The 20,000-nt window shown below is 60.6% G+C and overlaps 2 non-coding genes across 2 annotated transcripts; both read right to left on the bottom strand.

Moving 5' to 3' along the window:
• Positions 1–2,949: 2,949 nt before the first annotated feature.
• LOC131873113 (5S ribosomal RNA) lies at positions 2,950–3,068 on the bottom strand. The gene has a single exon (XR_009371148.1). It is a non-coding gene; the product is annotated as a 5S ribosomal RNA (ribosomal RNA).
• Positions 3,069–10,884: 7,816 nt separating this feature from the next.
• LOC131873115 (5S ribosomal RNA) lies at positions 10,885–11,003 on the bottom strand. Its single transcript, XR_009371151.1, has one exon. It is a non-coding gene; the product is annotated as a 5S ribosomal RNA (ribosomal RNA).
• Between the last annotated feature and the right edge of the window lie 8,997 nt (positions 11,004–20,000).

Here is a 20,000-nt window from a genome sequence, read left to right as displayed (position 1 = left end):
TTTGCCCCGGCTGCGCTCCGAAGCGGGGTTATTGGAGCGCCGCCTCTTTTTTTGTCGGAGCGTTTGGTGGGGTTTCTCGCATTGGCTCTTCCGAGGCCCGGTTGCCACCCTGGCGCGCACGAAGTCGGAAGTAGGGTTAATTGCCCGGGTGCGCACCTTTGCCAGGGTGGGCACCTTACCTGGGCTGCGCACCAGGGCGGGCTCAAGATGGCACGCGCGTTCCGTTTTTTTCACTATCTTTCAAAACGGAAATTTTAAAATCTCCTTTTTTTTTTGCCTTTTCTGGAAATTAGTGAAGGCAGCGCATCAAAGGTGCGCACCTCGCTGCCCACCTTGGTGTGCTCTGAGGTGCGCACCCGGGAGCGCTACGAAGTGTGCTCCAAGGTGCGGCGTGCACGTTGTCGGAGCCCGGTTTGCCCCGGGTGCGCACCTCGCCTGCACCTTGGCCGGGGTGGGCACCTTGGCTGGGTTTGCCCAGGGTGCGCTCCGAAGCGGGGTTACTGGAGCGCCCCCTCTTTTTTTGTCAGAGCGTTTGGTGGGGTTTCTCGCATTGGCTCTTCCCAGGCCCGGTTGTTGGGTGCGCTCCCACCCTGGCGCGCGCGAAGTTGGAAGTTGGGTTAATTGCCCGGGCGCGCACCTTCGCCAGGGTGGGCACCTTGGTGCGCACACCTTGGCTGGGCTGCGCACCAGGGCGGGCTCAAGATGGCACCAGCATTCCCTTTTTCTCACTATCTTTCAAAACGGAAATTTTAAAATCTCGTTTTTTTTTTGCCTTTTATGGAAATTAGTGAAGGCATCGCATCAAAGGTGCGCACCTCGCTGCCCACCTTGGTGTGCTCCGAGGTGCCCACCACGGTGCGCAACGCCGGTGCGAACCCGGGAGCGCCCCGATGTGTGCTCCAAGGTGCGGCGTGCACGAAGTCGGACCCCGGTTTGCCCCGGGTGCGCACCTCGCGTGCACCTTGGTGCGCACACCTTGGCTGGGTTGCGCGGCCTGGTGGGCACCATGGTGCGCACCAAGGAGCGCTCCGAAGTGTGCTCCAAGGTGCGGCGTGCACGAAGTCGGAGCCCGGTTTGCCCCGGGTACGCACCTCGCGTGCACCTTCGCCGGGGTGGGCACCTCGGCTGGGTTGCGCGCCCTGGTGCGCACCAAGGAGCGCTCCGAAGTGTGCTCCAAGGTGCGGCGTGCACGAAGTCGGAGCCCGGTTTGCCCCGGGTGCGCACCTCGCGTGCACCTTCGGCGGGGTTGCGCGCCCTGGTGGGCACCATGGTGCGCACCAAGGAGCGCTCCGAAGTGTGCTCCAAGGTGCGGCGTGCACGAAGTCGGAGCCCGGTTTGCCCCGGGTGCGCACCTCGCGTGCACCTTCGGCGGGGTTGCGCGCCCTGGTGGGCACCATGGTGCGCACCAAGGAGCGCTCCGAAGTGTGCTCCAAGGTGCGGCGTGCACGAAGTCGGAGCCCGGTTTGCCCCGGGTGCGCACCTCGCGTGCACCTTCGCCGCGGTGGGCACCATGGCGTGCACGAAGTCGGAGCCCGGTTTGCCCCGGGTGCGCACCTCGCGTGCACCTTCGCCGGGGTGGGCACCTCGGCTGGGTTGCGCGCCCTGGTGCGCACCAAGGAGCGCTCCGAAGTGTGCTCCAAGGTGCGGCGTGCACGAAGTCGGAGCCCGGTTTGCCCCGGGTGCGCACCTCGCGTGCACCTTCGCCAGGGTGGGCACCTCGGTGCGCACACCTTCTCAATGTTTTCTTGCCTTTTCTGGAAATTGGTGAAGGCAGCGCATCAAAGGTGCGCACCTCGGTGTGCTCCGAGGTGCGAACCCGAGAGCGCTCCGAGGTGCCCACGAAGTCGAAAGTCGGGTTAATTGCATTGTTTTCCCCGGGTGCGCTCCGAGGTGCGCAACATCGGCGCGCACCAAGGAGGGCTCCGAAGTGTGCTCCAAGGTGCGCACGATGGCGTGCACCTCTGGTGCGCACGATTCGGAGCTCGGTTTGACCGGGGTGCGCACACCTTGGCTGGGTTGCGCACCTTTTGTGCGCTCCAAGGTGCGCACGAAGTCGGAGCTCGGTTTGCCCCGGGTGCGCACCTTCGCCAGGGTGCGCACCTTGATGCGCACGCCTTGGCTGGGCTGCGCACCTTGGTGGGCGCCATGGTGCGCACCTTTCGTGCGCTCCAAGGTGCGCACGAAGTCGGAGCTCGGTTTGCCCCGGGTGCGCACCTTGGTGGGCGCCATGGTGCACTCCGAGGTGCCCAAGATTGGTGCGCACCAAGGAGCGCTCCGAAGTGCGCTCCAAGGTGCGCGCGAAGTCGAAAGTTGGGTTAATTGTCCGGTTTGCCTCGGGTGCGCACCTTGCGTGCACCTTCGCCAGGGTGGGCGCCTTGGTGCGCACACCTTGGCTGGGCTGCGCACACCTTGGCACCCGCGTTTCCTTCATTTTAAATTTTTTTTTTTTACAATCTCTCAAGTGGGAAATTCTATAATCTCAACTTTTTTTGCCTTTTCAGGAAACTTTTGAATGGAGCGCATCATTGGTGCGCTCCGAAGTGTGCTCCAAAGCTCTCTCCAGCTGCGTGCACCTGCCCCGGCCGCGCACCCGGCCCCGCCCAGCTTCGCTCACCTGTCCCGGGCGTCTGGTGCGGAACCTTAGAGTAAGAAACATCACCGTGCACCTTGGCCAACGTGCGCGACTCGACCGAGCGCGCACTGGCCGAGGTGCACACCGATTTCACCTGGGTGCGCGCGCAGCACCTCGGGCGCACCGGGGTGCGCGCACAACGCCCGGGTTGCACCGTGGCCTGTGTGCTCGGGGCGCCTCGGGTGCGCGCTCGGTGTCGCCCCCGCGCGCGCGGTAGTGCGGGCAGCGCACCCCGGCCCGGCCCGGCCCCGACGAGAACGCAAACGGGCAAAAGGTTTATTCAAATAGCATTGCGATGCCCGGCGAAAAACTAAAAAAGGGTGCAACACCGGGACTTCCCGGGAGGTCACCCATCCCAGTACTACTCCGGCCCAAGCGCGCTTAACTGCGGAGTTCTGATGGGATCCGGTGCACTAACGCTGGTATGATCGCACCCGTTATGAGCTTGTCGCAGTGTGTACTTAGCAAACCGCGACCCACGTGCGAATCCACCCCGGCCACCCACCCCCGTCGAGGTGCACACCCTCCCTCGCGAAGTGCGCCCCGTTCGCCAAGTGTGAGCCCTGCCCGGGTGCGCGCACCTTGCTAGGGCGTCGGGTGTGCACCCGGCCCGGCCTACGTGCGTGCACCTGTAGGGGGCGTCGTGTGCGTGCAGTGTCCCGTCTGCAACGCGGTGCCCACACACCACCTCGGGCGCAACGACCTGCGCTCACATGTGGGCCGAGTGCACCTTGGTGCATGTTCGGGGCGCCTCGGGTGCACGCTCGATCTTGCCCCGGTGCACCAAGGCGCTCGGTTTGCCCCGGGTGCGCACTTGGTGCAAGGTGGGCACCCAAAATAGGGATCAAGCACCAAAACACAAGTTTCGGGATGCAAAATGGGACCCAAGGACCACAAATGCGTTCCAAGACCCATGATGGGTCCACGAGAACAAAAATGTGTTCCGAGACTTAATAAACAAATATTGGGTTTTAGGAGAAGAAACATGCTCTGATGCCCAAAACGAGAATCGACCCCGAAAAGGCCACAGGCCAAAAGTGGGATGCGAGACAAAAAAAAATGGGACCCGAGGACCAAAATTGGGTTCCCAGGTCGAAGACAGGGCAACCGGACAAGAAACGACCTCTAAGGCTCGAAATGAGTCCCGACGACTAAAACTTGACAAGAAGCACCCATCAGGCACCCAACTCGACACCCATGGGATGCCGACCCACCCGGGCTTCCACCTAGCACACCTTGGCACCCACCCACCCTCGCACCCAACCTCGCACCCAACTTAGCACCTTTGAACCCACATTGGCACTCACCCTGACCCTGGCACCTTGGAACCCACATTGGCACTCACCTTGACCCTGGCACCCACCTTTGCACTCACCTTGGGACCCACCCTGGCTCCCACCTCGGCACCCACCCAGACACCCACCTTGGTTCCTTGGCACCCACCTTGGATCCTTGGCACCCACCCCGACACCCACCTTGGCACGCAACTTGGCTACTTGCCACCCACCTTGGCTCCTTGACGCCCACCCCGACAACCACCCCGTGACCTACCCTGGCTAGGGTTGGTGCACACCCACCCTGGTGCCCACCTTGGCACCCACCCTATGACCCACCTTGGCACGCACCTTAGTACCCACCCCGTTACCCACCCTAGGACCCACCCCGTGACCCACCTTGGCCAGGGTGGGTGCCTTGGTGCGCACAACTTGCCTGGGCTGCACACCAGGGCGGGCTCAAGATGGCACCCGCGTTCCGTTTTTTTCACTATCTTTCAAAACGGAAATTTTAAAATCTCATTTTTTTCTTTTTTTTGCCTTTTCTGGAAATTAGTGAAGGCAGCGCATCAAAGGTGCGCAATGCTGGTGCGAACCCGGGAGCGCTCCGATGTGTGCTCCAAGGTGCGGCGTGCACGAAGTCCGAGCCCGGTTTGCCCCGGGTGCGCACCTCGCGTGCACCTTCGCCGGGGTGAGCACCTTGGCTGGGTTGCGCGCCCTGGTGCGTACCAAGGAGCGCTCTGAAGTGTGCTCCAAGGTGCGGCGTGCACGAAGTCGGAGCCCGGTTTGCCCCGGGTGTGCACCTCGGGTGCGCACCTCGCGTGCACCTTCGCTGCGGTGGGCACCTTGGCTGGGTTGCGCGCCTTGGTGGGCACCATGCAGTGCACGAAGTCGGAGCCCGGTTTGCCCCGGGCGCGCACCTCCGCCAGGGTGGGCACCTTGGTGCGCACAACTTGCCTGGGCTGCGCATCAGGAAGGGCTCAAGATGGCACCCGCGTTCCGTTTTTTTCACTATCTTTCAGAACGGAAATTTTAAAATATCGTTTTTTTTTGCCTTTTCTGGAAATTAGTGAAGGCAGCGCATCAAAGGTGCGCAACGCTGGTGCGAACCTGGGAGCGCTCCGATGTGTGCTCCAAGGTGCGGCGTGCACGAAGTCGGAGCCCGGTTTGCCTCGGGTGCGCCCTGGTGGGCACCATGGTGCGCACCAAGGAGCGCTCCGAAGTGTGCTCCAAGGTGCGGCCTGCACGAAGTCGGAGCCCGGTTTGCCCCGGGTGTGCACCTCGGGTGGGCACCTTGGTGCGCATGCCTTGCCTGGGCTGCGCACCAGGGCGGGCTCAAGATGGCACCCGCGTTCCTTTTTTTTCACTATCTTTCAAAACGGAAATTTTAAAATCTCATTTTTTTTTGCCTTTTTCTGGAAATTAGTGAAGGCAGCGCATCAAAGGTGCGCACCTCGCTGCCCACCACGGTGCGCAACGCCGGTGGGCACCCGGGAGTGCTTCGAAGTGTGCTCCAAGGTGCTGCGTGCACGTTGTCGGAGCCCGGTTTGCCCCGGGTGCGCACCTCGCGTGCACCTTCGTCGGGGTGGGCACCTTGGCTTGGTTTGCCCCGGCTGCGCTCCGAAGCGGGGTTATTGGAGCGCCGCCTCTTTTTTTGTCGGAGCGTTTGGTGGGGTTTCTCGCATTGGCTCTTCCGAGGCCCGGTTGCCACCCTGGCGCGCACGAAGTCGGAAGTAGGGTTAATTGCCCGGGTGCGCACCTTTGCCAGGGTGGCACCTTACCTGGGCTGCGCACCAGGGCGGGCTCAAGATGGCACGCGCGTTCCGTTTTTTTCACTATCTTTCAAAACGGAAATTTTAAAATCTCCTTTTTTTTTTGCCTTTTCTGGAAATTAGTGAAGGCAGCGCATCAAAGGTGCGCACCTCGCTGCCCACCTTGGTGTGCTCTGAGGTGCGCACCCGGGAGCGCTACGAAGTGTGCTCCAAGGTGCGGCGTGCACGTTGTCGGAGCCCGGTTTGCCCCGGGTGCGCACCTCGCCTGCACCTTGGCCGGGGTGGGCACCTTGGCTGGGTTTGCCCAGGGTGCGCTCCGAAGCGGGGTTACTGGAGCGCCCCCTCTTTTTTTGTCAGAGAGTTTGGTGGGGTTTCTCGCATTGGCTCTTCCCAGGCCCGGTTGTTGGGTGCGCTCCCACCCTGGCGCGCGCGAAGTTGGAAGTTGGGTTAATTGCCCGGGCGCGCACCTTCGCCAGGGTGGGCACCTTGGTGCGCAAACCTTGGCTGGGCTGCGCACCAGGGCGGGCTCAAGATGGCACCAGCATTCCCTTTTTCTCACTATCTTTCAAAACGGAAATTTTAAAATCTCGTTTTTTTTTTGCCTTTTATGGAAATTAGTGAAGGCATCGCATCAAAGGTGCGCACCTCGCTGCCCACCTTGGTGTGCTCCGAGGTGCCCACCACGGTGCGCAACGCCGGTGCGAACCCGGGAGCGCCCCGATGTGTGCTCCAAGGTGCGGCGTGCACGAAGTCGGACCCCGGTTTGCCCCGGGTGCGCACCTCGCGTGCACCTTGGTGCGCACACCTTGGCTGGGTTGCGCGGCCTGGTGGGCACCATGGTGCGCACCAAGGAGCGCTCCGAAGTGTGCTCCAAGGTGCGGCGTGCACGAAGTCGGAGCCCGGTTTGCCCCGGGTGCGCACCTTCGCCGCGGTGGGCACCATGGCGTGCACGAAGTCGGAGCCCGGTTTGCCCCGGGTGCGCACCTCGCGTGCACCTTCGCCGGGGTGGGCACCTCGGCTGGGTTGCGCGCCCTGGTGCGCACCAAGGAGCGCTCTGAAGTGTGCTCCAAGGTGCGGCGTGCACGAAGTCGGAGCCCGGTTTGCCCCGGGTGTGCACCTCGGGTGCGCACCTCGCGTGCACCTTCGCTGCGGTGGGCACCTTGGCTGGGTTGCGCGCCTTGGTGGGCACCATGCAGTGCACGAAGTCGGAGCCCGGATTGCCCCGGGCGCGCACCTCCGCCAGGGTGGGCACCTTGGTGCGCACAACTTGCCTGGGCTGCGCACCAGGAAGGGCTCAAGATGGCACCCGCGTTCCGTTTTTTTCACTATCTTTCAGAACGGAAATTTTAAAATCTCGTTTTTTTTTGCCTTTTCTGGAAATTAGTGAAGGCAGCGCATCAAAGGTGCGCAACGCTGGTGCGAACCTGGGAGCGCTCCGATGTGTGCTCCAAGGTGCGGCGTGCACGAAGTCGGACCCCGGTTTGCCCCGGGTGCGCACCTCGCGTGCACCTTGGTGCGCACACCTTGGCTGGGTTGCGCGCCCTGGTGGGCACCATGGTGCGCACCAAGGAGCGCTCCGAAGTGTGCTCCAAGGTGCGGCGTGCACGAAGTCGGAGCCCGGTTTGCCCCGGGTGCGCACCTCGCGTGCACCTTCGCCGCGGTGGGCACCATGGCGTGCACGAAGTCGGAGCCCGGTTTGCCCCGGGTGCGCACCTCGCGTGCACCTTCGCCGGGGTGGGCACCTTGGTGTGCAGACCTTGGCTGGGTTGCGCGCCCTGGTGGGCACCATGGTGCGCACCAAGGAGCGCTCCGAAGTGTGCTCCAAGGTGCGGCCTGCACGAAGTCGGAGCCCGGTTTGCCCCGGGTGTGCACCTCGGGTGGGCACCTTGGTGCGCATGCCTTGCCTGGGCTGCGCACCAGGGCGGGCTCAAGATGGCACCCGCGTTCCTTTTTTTTCACTATCTTTCAAAACGGAAATTTTAAAATCTCATTTTTTTTGCCTTTTTCTGGAAATTAGTGAAGGCAGCGCATCAAAGGTGCGCACCTCGCTGCCCACCACGGTGCGCAACGCCGGTGGGCACCCGGGAGTGCTTCGAAGTGTGCTCCAAGGTGCTGCGTGCACGTTGTCGGAGCCCGGTTTGCCCCGGGTGCGCACCTCGCGTGCACCTTCGTCGGGGTGGGCACCTTGGCTGGGTTTGCCCCGGCTGCGCTCCGAAGCGGGGTTATTGGAGCGCCGCCTCTTTTTTTGTCGGAGCGTTTGGTGGGGTTTCTCGCATTGGCTCTTCCGAGGCCCGGTTGCCACCCTGGCGCGCACGAAGTCGGAAGTAGGGTTAATTGCCCGGGTGCGCACCTTTGCCAGGGTGGGCACCTTACCTGGGCTGCGCACCAGGGCGGGCTCAAGATGGCACGCGCGTTCCGTTTTTTTCACTATCTTTCAAAACGGAAATTTTAAAATCTCCTTTTTTTTTTGCCTTTTCTGGAAATTAGTGAAGGCAGCGCATCAAAGGTGCGCACCTCGCTGCCCACCTTGGTGTGCTCTGAGGTGCGCACCCGGGAGCGCTACGAAGTGTGCTCCAAGGTGCGGCGTGCACGTTGTCGGAGCCCGGTTTGCCCCGGGTGCGCACCTCGCCTGCACCTTGGCCGGGGTGGGCACCTTGGCTGGGTTTGCCCAGGGTGCGCTCCGAAGCGGGGTTACTGGAGCGCCCCCTCTTTTTTTGTCAGAGCGTTTGGTGGGGTTTCTCGCATTGGCTCTTCCCAGGCCCGGTTGTTGGGTGCGCTCCCACCCTGGCGCGCGCGAAGTTGGAAGTTGGATTAATTGCCCGGGCGCGCACCTTCGCCAGGGTGGGCACCTTGGTGCGCACACCTTGGCTGGGCTGCGCACCAGGGCGGGCTCAAGATGGCACCAGCATTCCCTTTTTCTCACTATCTTTCAAAACGGAAATTTTAAAATCTCGTTTTTTTTTTGCCTTTTATGGAAATTAGTGAAGGCATCGCATCAAAGGTGCGCACCTCGCTGCCCACCTTGGTGTGCTCCGAGGTGCCCACCACGGTGCGCAACGCCGGTGCGAACCCGGGAGCGCCCCGATGTGTGCTCCAAGGTGCGGCGTGCACGAAGTCGGACCCCGGTTTGCCCCGGGTGCGCACCTCGCGTGCACCTTGGTGCGCACACCTTGGCTGGGTTGCGCGGCCTGGTGGGCACCATGGTGCGCACCAAGGAGCGCTCCGAAGTGTGCTCCAAGGTGCGGCGTGCACGAAGTCGGAGCCCGGTTTGCCCCGGGTACGCACCTCGCGTGCACCTTCGCCGGGGTGGGCACCTCGGCTGGGTTGCGCGCCCTGGTGCGCACCAAGGAGCGCTCCGAAGTGTGCTCCAAGGTGCGGCGTGCACGAAGTCGGAGCCCGGTTTGCCCCGGGTGCGCACCTTCGCCGCGGTGCGCACCATGGCGTGCACGAAGTCGGAGCCCGGTTTGCCCCGGGTGCGCACCTCGCGTGCACCTTCGGCGGGGTTGCGCGCCCTGGTGGGCACCATGGTGCGCACCAAGGAGCGCTCCGAAGTGTGCTCCAAGGTGCGGCGTGCACGAAGTCGGAGCCCGGTTTGCCCCGGGTGCGCACCTCGCGTGCACCTTCGGCGGGGTTGCGCGCCCTGGTGGGCACCATGGTGCGCACCAAGGAGCGCTCCGAAGTGTGCTCCAAGGTGCGGCGTGCACGAAGTCGGAGCCCGGTTTGCCCCGGGTGCGCACCTCGCGTGCACCTTCGCCGCGGTGGGCACCATGGCGTGCACGAAGTCGGAGCCCGGTTTGCCCCGGGTGCGCACCTCGCGTGCACCTTCGCCGGGGTGGGCACCTCGGCTGGGTTGCGCGCCCTGGTGCGCACCAAGGAGCGCTCCGAAGTGTGCTCCAAGGTGCGGCGTGCACGAAGTCGGAGCCCGGTTTGCCCCGGGTGCGCACCTCGCGTGCACCTTCGCCAGGGTGGGCACCTCGGTGCGCACACCTTCTCAATGTTTTCTTGCCTTTTCTGGAAATTGGTGAAGGCAGCGCATCAAAGGTGCGCACCTCGGTGTGCTCCGAGGTGCGAACCCGAGAGCGCTCCGAGGTGCCCACGAAGTCGAAAGTCGGGTTAATTGCATTGTTTTCCCCGGGTGCGCTCCGAGGTGCGCAACATCGGCGCGCACCAAGGAGGGCTCCGAAGTGTGCTCCAAGGTGCGCACGATGGCGTGCACCTCTGGTGCGCACGATTCGGAGCTCGGTTTGACCGGGGTGCGCACACCTTGGCTGGGTTGCGCACCTTTTGTGCGCTCCAAGGTGCGCACGAAGTCGGAGCTCGGTTTGCCCCGGGTGCGCACCTTCGCCAGGGTGCGCACCTTGATGCGCACGCCTTGGCTGGGCTGCGCACCTTGGTGGGCGCCATGGTGCGCACCTTTCGTGCGCTCCAAGGTGCGCACGAAGTCGGAGCTCGGTTTGCCCCGGGTGCGCACCTTGGTGGGCGCCATGGTGCACTCCGAGGTGCCCAAGATTGGTGCGCACCAAGGAGCGCTCCGAAGTGCGCTCCAAGGTGCGCGCGAAGTCGAAAGTTGGGTTAATTGTCCGGTTTGCCTCGGGTGCGCACCTTGCGTGCACCTTCGCCAGGGTGGGCGCCTTGGTGCGCACACCTTGGCTGGGCTGCGCACACCTTGGCACCCGCGTTTCCTTCATTTTAAATTTTTTTTTTTTACAATCTCTCAAGTGGGAAATTCTATAATCTCAACTTTTTTTGCCTTTTCAGGAAACTTTTGAATGGAGCGCATCATTGGTGCGCTCCGAAGTGTGCTCCAAAGCTCTCTCCAGCTGCGTGCACCTGCCCCGGCCGCGCACCCGGCCCCGCCCAGCTTCGCTCACCTGTCCCGGGCGTCTGGTGCGGAACCTTAGAGTAAGAAACATCACCGTGCACCTTGGCCAACGTGCGCGACTCGACCGAGCGCGCACTGGCCGAGGTGCACACCGATTTCACCTGGGTGCGCGCGCAGCACCTCGGGCGCACCGGGGTGCGCGCACAACGCCCGGGTTGCACCGTGGCCTGTGTGCTCGGGGTGCCTCGGGTGCGCGCTCGGTGTCGCCCCCGCGCGCGCGGTAGTGCGGGCAGCGCACCCCGGCCCGGCCCGGCCCCGACGAGAACGCAAACGGGCAAAAGGTTTATTCAAATAGCATTGCGACGCCCGGCGAAAAACTAAAAAAGGGTGCAACACCGGGACTTCCCGGGAGGTCACCCATCCCAGTACTACTCCGGCCCAAGCGCGCTTAACTGCGGAGTTCTGATGGGATCCGGTGCACTAATGCTGGTATGATCGCACCCGTTATGAGCTTGTCGCAGTGTGTACTTAGCAAACCGCGACCCACGTGCGAATCCACCCCGGCCACCCACCCCCGTCGAGGTGCACACCCTCCCTCGCGAAGTGCGCCCCGTTCGCCAAGTGTGAGCCCTGCCCGGGTGCGCGCACCTTGCTAGGGCGTCGGGTGTGCACCCGGCCCGGCCTACGTGCGTGCACCTGGAGGGGGCGTCGTGTGCGTGCAGTGTCCCGTCTGCAACGCGGTGCCCACACACCACCTCGGGCGCAACGACCTGCGCTCACATGTGGGCCGAGTGCACCTTGGTGCATGTTCGGGGCGCCTCGGGTGCACGCTCGATCTTGCCCCGGTGCACCAAGGCGCTCGGTTTGCCCCGGGTGCGCACTTGGTGCAAGGTGGGCACCCAAAATAGGGATCAAGCACCAAAACACAAGTTTCGGGATGCAAAATGGGACCCAAGGACCACAAATGCGTTCCAAGACCCATGATGGGTCCACGAGAACAAAAATGTGTTCCGAGACTTAATAAACAAATATTGGGTTTTAGGAGAAGAAACATGCTCTGATGCCCAAAACGAGAATCGACCCCGAAAAGGCCACAGGCCAAAAGTGGGATGCGAGACAAAAAAAAATGGGACCCGAGGACCAAAATTGGGTTCCCAGGTCGAAGACAGGGCAACCGGACAAGAAACGACCTCTAAGGCTCGAAATGAGTCCCGACGACTAAAACTTGACAAGAAGCACCCATCAGGCACCCAACTCGACACCCATGGGATGCCGACCCACCCGGGCTTCCACCTAGCACACCTTGGCACCCACCCACCCTCGCACCCAACCTCGCACCCAACTTAGCACCTTTGAACCCACATTGGCACTCACCCTGACCCTGGCACCTTGGAACCCACATTGGCACTCACCTTGACCCTGGCACCCACCTTTGCACTCACCTTGGGACCCACCCTGGCTCCCACCTCGGCACCCACCCAGACACCCACCTTGGTTCCTTGGCACCCACCTTGGATCCTTGGCACCCACCCCGACACCCACCTTGGCACGCAACTTGGCTACTTGCCACCCACCTTGGCTCCTTGACGCCCACCCCGACAACCACCCCGTGACCTACCCTGGCTAGGGTTGGTGCACACCCACCCTGGTGCCCACCTTGGCACCCACCCTATGACCCACCTTGGCACGCACCTTAGTACCCACCCCGTTACCCACCCTAGGACCCACCCCGTGACCCACCTTGGCCAGGGTGGGTGCACCCACCCTGGTGCCCACCTTGGCACCCACCCATCCTAGCACCCAGCCTGTGACCGGGCTTGGAACCCAACCTTGCACCCGCACCCGTCTTGGCCAGTGTGGGTGCGCACCCATCCTGGCACCCACGTTGTGACACACCCTTTAACCCACGCACCCTAGCACCCACGTTGGCACCCACCTTGGAACCCAACCTAGCAACTTGGCACCCACCCCGTGACCCACCTTGGCATCCACCATAGCAGTCGCCGACTTGGCACCCACCTCGGCACCCACCTTGACACTTGTGGACCCACCTTGCCACTCACCCTAGCATCGACCCATCCTAGCACCCACCCTGGCACCTTTGCACCCTAGCACTCACCCATCCTAGCACCTAACCTGTGACCCACCTTGACACTCACCCTCGCACCCACCTTGGAACCCAACCTAGCACCCACCCACCCTGACACCAACCCTAGCACCTACCCACCCTTGCACCCACCCTGTGACCCATCTTGGCACCCACCCATCCTACCACTCAACCTATCACCCACCTTCTCACCCACCTTGGCATCCACCTTAGCACCCACCCACACTGGCACCTTGGCACCCACCTCGGGCAAGGTGGGTGCACACCCACCCTGGCACCCAATTTAGAACCCACCGAGCATGTTACCCACCTTGGCACCCACATTGCAGCCCACCCTAGTACCCACCCTATGACCCACATTGGCATCCACACCCTAGCACCCAGGCACCTCGACACCCGCCTTGACACCCACCCTAGCACTGAACCTGTGACCCACCTTGGAACTCACCCTAGAACCCACCCACCCTGTGAACCACCTTGGCATCCACCTTAGCACCCACCCACCTTGGCACCCACTCTAGCACTCACCCATCCTAACACCCAACTTGTTACCCACCTTGGCACCCGCCCTCGCGTCCACCTTGAAACCCACCCTAGCACCCACCCACGCAGGAGCCCACCTTGGCACCCAACCTAACACCCACGCATCCTGGCACCCAACTTGTGACCCACCTTGGAACCCACCCTAGTACCCACCTTTGAACCCACTATATCACCAACCCACCTTGGCACCCACCCTATGACCCTCTTTGGAATCCACCCTAGCACGCACCCACCCTGGCACCCACCATGGAGCGCACCCTAGCACCCACCCACCTCGGCACGCACCTCAACACCCACCTTGGTGTGCGCACTGCGCCAACCTCTCAAAGACCCTATGTGGTGCGCTCCAAAGTGTACACCTTTGGTGCGCTCCAAGGTGCGCACCTTTGGTGCACACCGAGGTGCACACCAAAGTGTGCACCGAGGTGAGCACCAAAGTGCACTCCAGGGTGCACACCAAGGCGTGCACCTTTGGTGCGGTCAATGCAAACGAATTCGGAAGTTGGGGTCGATGTCCTAATCGCTGCTGCAGACTACACGTATGAGAATCGGACAAATAGCTTTATATAGGGGAGGTGTTGCGTTTGATGGGTCGACTCCCCTGGTTGTGTGCACTGCACCAACTTCAAAGACCCTGTCTTGTTTAAGAAGTCAAAAGTTGGGGTGGATGTCCTAATCATTGCTGCAGTCTACGCATGTATGAGAATCAGACAAATAGCTTATATAGGGGAGGTGTTGCATTCGGTGGGTTGACTCCCCTGGTTGTGCGCACTGCGCCAACCTCAAAGACCCCGCATAGCAGAAGAAGTCGGAAGTCGGATTTTGGTGAGCACCAAGGCGTGCACCTTTGGTGCGGTCAACGCAGACGAATTCAGAAGTTGGGGTGGATGTCCTAATCGTTGTTGCAGGCTACACATGTATGAGAATCAGACAAATAGCTTATATAGGGGAGGTGTTGGGTTTGATGGGTCAACTCCCTTGGTTGTGCGCATTACGCCAACCTCAAAGACCTTGTTTTCGTTAAGAAGTCAAAAGTTGGGGTCAATGTCCTAATGGCTCCTGCAGGCTACACATGTATGAGAATCAGACAAATAGCTTATATAGGGGAGGTGTTGGGTTTGATGGGTCGACTCCCCTGGTTGTGCGCATTACGTCAACCTCAAAGACCTTGTTTTCGTTAAGAAGTCAAAAGTTGGGGTCGATGTCCTAATTGCTCCTGTAGACTACACATGTATGAGAATCAGACAAATAGCTTATATAGGGGAGGTGTTGGGTTTGATGGGTTGACTCCCCTAGTTGTTCGCATTACACCAACCTCAAAGACCTTGTTTTCGTTTAGAAGCCGAAAGTTGGGGTCGATGTCCTAATTGCTCCTGCAGGCTACGCATGTATGAGAATCAGACAAATAGCTTATATAGGGGAGGTGTTGGGTTTGATGGGTCGACTCCCCTGGTTGTGCGCATTGCGCCAACCTCAAAGACCCTGCATTGCGGATGAAGTCGAAAGTCAGAGTTTGGTGTGCTACAAGGTGTGGTCGAAGGTGCTCACCTAGGTGTGCACCTTTGGAGCACAGGAAAAGTGCCCTCCAAAAGTGCGCACCTTTGGAGTGCACAAAAGTGCCCTCCAAAAGTGCGCACCTTTGGAGCGCAGAAAAGTGCCCTCCAAAAAGTGCCCTCCAAAAGTGCGCACCTTTGGAGCGCAGAAAAGTGCCCTCCAAAAAGTGCCCTCCAAAAGTGCGCACCTTTGGAGCGCAGAAAAGTGCCCTCCAAAAAGTGCCCTCCAAAAGTGCGCACCTTTGGAGCGCAGAAAAGTGCCCTCCAAAAAGTGCCCTCCAAAAGTGCGCACCTTTGGAGCGCAGAAAAGTGCCCTCCAAAAAGTGCCCTCCAAAAGTGCGCACCTTTGGAGCGCAGAAAAGTGCCCTCCAAAAAGTGCCCTCCAAAAGTGCGCACCTTTGGAGCGCAGAAAAGTGCCCTCCAAAAAGTGCCCTCCAAAAGTGCGCACCTTTGGAGCGCAGAAAAGTGCCCTCCAAAAAGTGCCCTCCAAAAGTGCGCACCTTTGGAGCGCAGAAAAGTGCCCTCCAAAAAGTGCCCTCCAAAAGTGCGCACCTTTGGAGCGCAGAAAAGTGCCCTCCAAAAGTGCGCACTTTTGGTGCGCACCAAGGCGCTGGTTCGGTCGTTGCAGGCGAGTTCGGAAGTTGGGGTCGATGTCCTGAGCGGAGGTGCAAACTACACAGGTGTCGGAATCGGACAAATAGCTTATATAGGGGAGGTGTATGCTTCGATGGGTCGACTCCCCAGGTTGAGCGCACCGCGCCAACCTCAAAGACCCTACGGTATGGATGAAGTCGGAAGTTGGGTCCGATGACCGATTCGATTAGTAGGTATGCTCATGAGGTCGGAATTTGGGTCCGATGACCTGCCATGTGCAGGAAGGCGAATGTTGACACTGTGCGTTGCAAGGTGCACACCAAGGCGCTGGTGCGGTCTTTTTAGTCGAGTTCGGAAGTTGGGGTCGATGTCCTGATCGGAGGTGCAAGCTACACAGGTGTGGGAATCGGACAAATAGCTTATATAGGGGAGGTGTATGCTTCGTTGGGTCGACTCCCCGGGTTGAGCGCACCGCGCCAACCTCAAAGACCCTACGGTATGGATGAAGTCGGAAGTTGGGTCCGATGACCGATTCGATATGTAGGCATACTCGCGAGGTCGGAATTTGGGTCCGATGACCTGCCACGTGCAGGAAGGCGAATGTTGGCACTGTGCGTTGCAAGGTGCGCACCAAGGCGCTGGTTCGGTCGTTGGAGGCGAGTTCGGAAGTTGGGGTCGATGTCTTGATCGGAGGTGCAAACTACACAGGTGTGGGAATCGGACAAATAGCTTATATAGGGGAGGTGTATGCTTCGTTGGGTCGACTCCCCGGGTTGAGCGCACCGCGCCAACCTCAAAGACCCTACGGTATGGATGAAGTCGGAAGTTGGGTCCGATGACCGATTCGATATGTAGGCATACTCGCGAGGTCGGAATTTGGGTCCGATGACCTGCCATGTGCAGGAAGGCGAATGTTGGGACTGTGCGTCGCAAGGTGCGCACCAAGGCGCTGGTGCCGTCGTTGCAGTCGAGTTCGGAAGTTGGGGTCGATGTCCTGGTCAGAGGTGCAAACTACACAGGTGTGGGAATCGGACAAATAGCTTATATAGGGGAGGTGTATGCTTCGATGGGTCGACTCCCTGGGTTGAGCGCACCGCGCCAACCTCAAAGACCCTACAGTATGGATGAAGTCGGAAGTTGGGTCCGATGACCGATTCGATACGTAGGCATATTGGCGAGGTCTGAATTTGTGTCCGATGACCTGCCATGCGCAGGAAGGCGGAATTTGGGTCCGATGACCGAGTTGATGGCGTGCCATGCGCAGAAAGGCGGAATTTGGGTCCGATGACCGAGTTGATGTTGATGGCCCGCCATGCACAGGAAGGCGGAATTTGGGTCCGATGACCGATTTGAAGGCGTGCCATACGCAAAAAGGCGGAGTTTGGGTCCGATGACCGAGTTGATATTGATGGCCCGCCATGCGCAGGAAGGCGGAATTTGGGTCCGATGACCTGACATACGCATGGAGTCCGACTCGGGGGCCGATGTTCGATTCGATGACTTGCATTGTGGGTAAAGTCGGAAGTTGTGGTCTTTGACCCGATTCGATGACCAGACTTCGGCTGCTTGAGAATCGGACAAATAACTTATATAGGGGAGGTAGTGTTCTCGAGCATCCTCCCCCCGTGCCCGTTTATGTCGATTGATGCTGGTGCTCGACTGGTTGGAGCGCTCGGATGCAAAAATCTTGCACCAGGATTTATCGATTGTGATGGACACGGCAAGTCTCCTGATTGCTATGCAGGAGCTCATCGTGAATCTCTATGCGGCCTTGGTATGGACTCGACCTGCGGAATGGTTCGGCAATGGTAGTCGCTCCAACACGTCCTTGCAATGGCCACAGAGGTGATTCGACTAGAGCTCCAGTCTAGCTTTTGGGTTGCTTGGCGGACTGGTATAGCCGCGATCGAGTTCCGGCCATGAACGTTTTAGATAGCTCTTGGGCTTTCTGGGACGGAAGTCGGAAGTTTGGGCTGTTGTCCGATTTGATGACCATTCTTCGGATGTGTGAGAATCGGACAAATAACTTATATAGGGGACTGTGTTGTCTCACGCAGCCCCCTCCGTGCCCCTCTATCTCGACCGATGTTGGTGCTTGAAAGGGTTGGGATCGCTCGGATTTATAAACGTGCACCACCATTTGTCGAGTGTGAGGGACGCGGCAGGTCTCCTAAATGCTATGCGGGCGCTCTCTGAGAATCTCTATCCGGCCTCGACACAGACTAGTCTTGCTGAATGGTTTGGCACTGGTAGTCGATCCAACACGTCGTTGTTGTGGCCGCCTAGGCGATTCGATTCGAGCCCCCGTCTAGCTTTTGGGTTGCTTGGCGGATTTTGCCCTATCCGCAAGTGAGCTCGGTCCCTAAACGTTCGAGAAACCCGATTGCTATGCGCCGACTCTCTTTCTTGCGAGCCTCCATCTAGCTTTTGGGTCTCTACGGAACGGAAGTCGGAATCTGGGACCGTTGTTTGATTCGACGAGGCAGACTACGGTTGTGCGAGAATCGGACAAATAACTTATATAGGGGAGGTGTTGACTGGAGCATTCTCCCCCGTGCCCCTCTAACTCGACCAATGCTGGCGCTCGAACGGTGGTAGCGCTCGGATTTTCATTGAGCGCCAGCATTGGTCGATTTAGAGGGGCATGCGAGATTCCCGAATGCTATGCGAGGGCTCTAACGGAAATGTCTATTGGTTTCGGTATGGATGCAATTGCGAGTGGTTCGGCAAAGGTAGTCGTTCCGATGCGTCCATGTCGTGGCCAAATCGATAATTCGATTTGAGCCCTCGTATAGCATTTGGGTCTCTCGATGTGATTCCGCATTCCAGTCCCTTTGGGCACTGCTTGAGCCGCATCCCAGGGGGTTCCCTTCCCAATAATCTGCCTCGCAACCCGATTGCTATGCGGTGAGGCTCCTCGGCCGCCTCGGAACTATCTGTGTATCAGACGCATCGCGGGATAAGGGGTTGGCAACGGTAGTCGCCCCAAGCGCGTCCGATGCTTGGACCATTCCGAGGCGGCCCTGAAGCCTCTTCCGTCTAGCCGTTGGGTCCTTCTCGCCGCATCCCTCGCCTCGCACCCCGATTGCTATGCGGTGAGGCTCCTCGGCCGCCTCGGAACTATCTGTGTATCGGACGCGTCGCGGGATAAGGGGTTGTCACTGGTAGTCGCCCCAAGCGCGTCCGATGCTTGGACCATTCCGAGGCGGCCCTGAAGCCTCTTCCGTCTAGCCGTTGGGTCCTTCTCGCCGCATCCCTCGCCTCGCACCCCGATTGCTATGCGGTGAGGCTCCTCGGCCGCCTCGGAACTATCTGTGTATCGGACGCGTCGCGGGATAAGGGGTTGTCATTGGTAGTCGCCCCAAGCGCGTCCGATGCTTGGACCATTCCGAGGCGGCCCTGAAGCCTCTTCCGTCTAGCCGTTGGGTCCTTCTCGCCGCATCCCTCGCCTCGCACCCCGATTGCTATGCGGTGAGGCTCCTCGGCCGCCTCGGAACTATCTGTGTATCGGACGCGTCGCGGGATAAGGGGTTGTCACTGGTAGTCGCCCCAAGCGCGTCCGATGCTTGGACCATTCCGAGGCGGCCCTGAAGCCTCTTCCGTCTAGCCGTTGGGTCCTTCTCGCCGCATCCCTCGCCTCGCACCCCGATTGCTATGCGGTGAGGCTCCTCGGCCGCCTCGGAACTATCTGTGTATCGGACGCGTCGCGGGATAAGGGGTTGTCACTGGTAGTCGCCCCAAGCGCGTTCGATGCTTGGACCATTCCGAGGCGGCCCTGAAGCCTCTTCCGTCTAGCCGTTGGGTCCTTCTCGCCGCATCCCTCGCCTCGCACCCCGATTGCTATGCGGTGAGGCTCCTCGGCCGCCTTGGAACTATCTGTGTATCGGACGCGTCGCGGGATAAGGGGTTGTCACTGGTAGTCGCCCCAAGCGCATCCGATGCTTGGACCATTCCGAGGCGGACCCGAAGCCTCTTCCGTCTAGCCGTTGGGTCCTTCTCGCCGCATCCTTCGCCTCGCACCCCGATTGCTATGCGGTGAGGCTCCTCGGCCGCCTCGGAACTATCTGTGTATCGGACGCGTCGCGGGATAAGGGGTTGTCACTGGTAGTCGCCCCAAGCGCGTCCGATGCTTGGACCATTCCGAGGCGGACCCGAAGCCTCTTCCGTCTAGCCGTTGGGTCCTTCTCGCCGCATCCCTCGCCTCGCACCCCGATTGCTATGCGGTGAGGCTCCTCGGCCGCCTTGGAACTATCTGTGTATCGGACGCGTCGCGGGATAAGGGGTTGTCACTGGTAGTCGCCCCAAGCGCGTCCGATGCTTGGACCATTCCGAGGCGGACCCGAAGCCTCTTCCGTCTAGCCGTTGGGTCCTTCTCGCCGCATCCCTCGCCTCGCACCCCGATTGCTATGCGGTGAGGCTCCTCGGCCGCCTTGGAACTATCTGTGTATCGGACGCGTCGCGGGATAAGGGGTTGTCACTGGTAGTCGCCCCAAGCGCGTCCGATGCTTGGACCATTCCGAGGCGGACCCGAAGCCTCTTCCGTCTAGCCGTTGGGTCCTTCTCGCCGCATCCCTCGCCTCGCACCCCGATTGCTATGCGGTGAGGCTCCTCGGCCGCCTTGGAACTATCTGTGTATCGGACGCGTCGCGGGATAAGGGGTTGTCACTGGTAGTCGCCCCAAGCGCGTCCGATGCTTGGACCAT

This window comes from Cryptomeria japonica, unplaced genomic scaffold (assembly GCF_030272615.1).
Source record: "Cryptomeria japonica unplaced genomic scaffold, Sugi_1.0 HiC_scaffold_1061, whole genome shotgun sequence".
NCBI classification, from domain to species: Eukaryota; Viridiplantae; Streptophyta; class Pinopsida; order Cupressales; family Cupressaceae; genus Cryptomeria; species Cryptomeria japonica.
The sequence above is the reverse complement of the archived record's forward strand: the minus strand, read 5'-3'. Positions and strand labels throughout refer to the sequence as shown.